The following is a 4,846-nucleotide window of genomic DNA, read 5'->3' on the forward strand; positions in this document are numbered from 1 at the left end:
ACCCCAAATCATAAATGGGGGAGCTCAATGCTCTCATCTCCCGGTACACAATGACGGGAAGGATATCTCTGCCGGCTATCACGCTGAGTCACCTGACTAACGGAGCCAAACAGAGTCCACCATCTGCCGGCTACTACGCTGCTACACTAAATGCCAACGGAGCCAAACAGAGCGGAACTGACTGTCGGCTACCACGCTGAGTCCTCAGACCAACGGAGCCAAACAGCAGAACCGTCACACACCTGTCTGATATACCACTAACCCATGGATGATGGTGGTGTGTGTAGTACATGTAACTGGCGACGGGCTCAACCATAGTGGAGCCGACAATCGCACAGCATGCAATCATGATGCATGACACTAAGCATGGCAATCTCATGAATAACATAATAATGACCATATAAAATACAAAGTGTGTACCACTGGAAGATGTATCAGATAGAAGGTACACAAATCAGATAGGGCATCAAATAAACCCTAGATCCAGAAGATAACATAGCATGTGGTTGGGTCACTACCTAAAGCATATATGATCAGGTAAATAATATGCAGTGCAGAATAAATAAACAAGCAACCATGTAACTATCATGTAGTGACCAATCGAACAAAATGATTACACAATCACTGCTATATGTTAAACATATTATTATGCATATCAAAGACATAAGTCAAAGTACCCGCCTCCAATCGAAATAAGATCAATCCGGTTCAACTCGGACGTCGAGATGCTCATCTCGAGTCAAAGTCCTGTAATAAACCGTATAGTTTAGCTAAATTTAATTATAAGCAAAATAGCTAAACCAAATTATTTTTCTCCAAGAACCCTAATTAAATAGTTAATCACAGTTAACTATACATAATTCAAAGCTTAGGGTTCCATTCCTAACTTAACCACAAGTCGACCTAACTACACTTGAACCACCAACTATATAATGAATCAAACTTATCCAACAAACTCAATTAAATGTATCACAAGCATACTCTTTACCTTATCCTCAGTCACTCTTGTGGACACACGGCCAAGAGATGCAAATGTTGTACAATGCTAACCGAAAGATTTTCCTGCCACAAATCCGTTGTCGACACTGCAAGGAAACTATTAGTCTCTATGTTAAACATCCCCAATTAACACCTACTGGTCTTACCCAAATCAATGCCCCTCATTCCCGAAGGTGAGACTAAGGGCTTGGCAGAGCCTAGTGATCAGATGCTGGTGATGCCAGGGCACAGAGTGCTGTTGTTGGGCGCGAAGAGAAACGGCGATGCTCTGTCGGAAGAGAGGAAACAGAACTCGACAATGTGGCTCGGGCTCGAGGGCAGAGGAAGGGTGGCCGGCACTCTCCGTTCGACGGCGGCAGAGGATCGGCAGCAAGGGAAGAGGATCGGCTCGGCGCTTCTCCAGGCGGCGTCGGCGGTGGCTAGGGCACCAGCGGCCGGTGCTAGGAACTCCACGGCAAGGGCTACGGTGGTGTCGCGCGGGCACAAGCACAGAGAGGAGAAGGCGTCGGCTTCTCCCTTGGTCCGAGGCTTATGCACGCGTGGGAGAGGAGAATGAACCGCCGCTTGGTGGCGGTTAGGGCAAGCCGTAGGCGCCGGTTAGGAGGAGGAGACGACATCGAAGGGCTTAGGGCACGGCACGCGCGGGGAGAGGAAAAGAAACGGAGAGGAAAAGGAAAAATAAAGGAAAAAGAAAAAAGAAATATAAAATAAACATTTCCTCGCTTAAATGGGTCGCCTAAACAGACTTTTCCCCGGGCCCCGTTTTCATCCCCGTTAACTCGTCCATACGAGCTCCGAAAAATTCCCAAAAAATTTCCAAAAATTCCTGAAAATTCCCTTATTAATATTCGTCTATTTTCGGTATTTTACATTCTCCCCCACTAATAAAAATTTGATCCCCAAATTTCGTTATCTACCATCAGCAAGTACTAACAACAGATATAGAGTATAAATGCTGAACGGTAAATAAATCACATACCTCAAGTGAAAAGATGGGAGTATCGAGCTCGGATAGTATCCTCGAGCTCACAAGTAGCCTCCTCATCCGAATGATGCTGCCACCCGACTTTAACCAGCCGGATAGTCTTGTTCCGCAACAGTCGCTCTTTCCGGTCGAGAATCCATACCGGAACCTCCTCATATGTAATGTCAGACTTAACTGGAACTGGAATATCTGCCAGCACATGTGTCGGGTCGGGCACGTATCTCCGCAGCATAGATACGTGGAATACATCGTGGACGCCTGCTAGGGACGATGGTAGTGCTAGCCGGTAAGCTACCGCTCCGATCCTCTCCAAGATCTCGAAAGGGCCAATATACCGCGGAGCTAGCTTACCTCTGAGGCCAAATCTCTTCACCCCTTTCGTGGGTGAAACTCGCAGAAATACATGGTCGCCAACAGAAAACTCCAGTGGTCTGCGTCTCCGATCAGCATAACTCTTCTGGCGGTCCTGCGCCTCTGACATCCTCCGTCTGATAGTACGGACCAACTCTGCATCCTGCTGAACTCTATGAGGTCCCAACAACTGTGCCTCTCCAACCTCATCCAAGAGGACGGGTGTCCGACAAGGTCTACCATACAACGCTTCAAACGGTGTCATCTGGATAGCCGAATGAAAGCTGTTGTTGTAAGCAAACTCTACCAACGGCAGATGGTCCTCTCAACTGCCTCCAAAATCCATAACACATGATCTCAGCAAGTCCTCAAGAGTCTGAATATTCCGCTCTGACTGTTCATCTGTCTGTGGATGGAAAGTTGTACTAAATCGGAGCTGTGTGCCCAAGGCCTGCTGCAGACTCTGCCAGAAATGAGACGTAAACCGTGGATCTCTATCCGAAATAATACTCAACGGAATACCATGTAGTCTGATGATCTCTCGACAATACAGATCTGCCAATCGATCCAGGGAATCAGTCCTCCGGATCGCTAAGAAATGCGTAGATTTGGTTAATCGATCAACGATTACCCAAATCGCGTCATGGCCTCGTCGTGTCCTCGGCAAACCCACCACAAAGTTCATAGTGATGTGATCCCACTTCCACTCAGGAATAGGAATCCGCTGAAGTAATCCTGCAAGTCTCTGGTGCTCAGCCTTCACCTGCTGACAGATAAGACATCTAGCTACAAAATCTGCGATGTCTTTCTTCATACCGTTCCACCAATAGGAACGTCTCAAATCTCGATACATACGGGTCCCGCCTGGATGGATCGCAAATCGAGAACAGTGAGCCTCCTGAAGTAGCTCTTGTAAGACTGGATGAGACTGAGGTACGCATAATCTGCCTCGGAAGTATATAACACCCTCCTCGTCTCGTGTAAACTCGATCTGCTGCCCGAAAGCTATCTGACTACCAATGAACTGACAATGCTGATCACTGGCCTGGGCCTCTTGGATCCTCGTCCTGATCGACGACTGAGCAACTATGGTAACCAGAATACCCTGCTCTGTAGATCCCTGCTCTTCAAGGTCTAACTCAGAGAAACTCTGAATCAAGTCCGTGACTGAAGTCCGGTGGCAAGCCAAAGTCGCTCTGGACTTCCTGCTGAGTGCATCGGCAACCACATTAGCTTTCCCCGGATGGTAGCTAATGGTACAATCGTAGTCCTTCAGGAACTCCATCCATCTCCTCTGTCGGAGATTAAGCTCCTTCTGAGTGAAAATATATTTGAGACTCTTATGATCAGTGAGAATCTCAAATGTGATACCGTATAAATGATGTCGCCAAAGCTTCAGAGCAAAAATGATGGCAGCTAACTCCAAGTCATGAATTGGGTAGTTCTTCTCATGTTCCTTCAACTGACGAGAAGCATAAGAGACTACTCTGCCGTGCTGCATCAGAACAGCGCCCAAACCCTGAAGAGATGTGTCGGTGTAAAGTACAAATCCATCCTCTCCGGAAGGTAAAACCAAAACTAGAGCCGACACTAATCTCCGCTTCAGCTCCTGAAAGCTGGTCTCACAATCCTCGGTCCACGTAAACTTCACGCCCTTCCTGGTAAGGCATGTCAGCGGCATAGCAATACACGAGAAACTCTCGACAAAACGTCGGTAATATCCGGCCAATCCCAGAAAACTGCGGATCTCCTGAACTGACTTCGGCTGCTCCCAACTGGTGACAGCCTCGATCTTCTGAGGATCAACTGAAATACCTCTACTAGAAACCACGTGTCCCAGAAAACCGACTGAGGATAGCCAGAACGCACACTTGCTGAACTTCGCGTACAGCTGATGTCGTCGAAGAATCTCCAAAACTGTGCGAAGATGCTGTGCGTGCTCCTCCTCGGAATGCGAGTAGACCAATATGTCATCAATGAAAACAATAACAAACTGATCAAGATACTCCAGAAATATGCGGTTCATCAAATCCATAAACACCGCTGGAGCATTGGTAAGCCCAAATGGCATTACCAAAAACTCATAATGACCGTATCGAGTACGGAAAGCTGTCTTCTGAATATCTGAGTCTCTGACTCTCAGCTGATGATATCCGGATCGCAGATCAATCTTAGAATACACTGATGTACCTCTGAGCTGATCAAACAAATCCTCGATCCGTGGTAAAGGATATTTATTTCTGACGGTCACTGCATTCAGCTGTCTGTAGTCAATACATAACCTCATGGTGTCGTCCTTTTTCTTGACGAATAACACCGGAGAACCCCATGGAGAAACACTAGGGCGAATAAATCCCCTATCCAAAAGCTCCTGGAGTTGAACCTTCAGCTCGTTCAACTCTTTTGGTGCCATACGATAAGGAGCTGTGGTTCCCGGAATCAACTCAATAGCGAACTCCATCGCTTCGGAAGGAAAACCTAGCAGCTCCTCCGAAATACATCCGGTACTCC

The sequence above is a fragment of the Zingiber officinale genome, chromosome 5A, assembly GCF_018446385.1.
Source record: "Zingiber officinale cultivar Zhangliang chromosome 5A, Zo_v1.1, whole genome shotgun sequence".
Classification (NCBI taxonomy): Eukaryota; Viridiplantae; Streptophyta; class Magnoliopsida; order Zingiberales; family Zingiberaceae; genus Zingiber; species Zingiber officinale.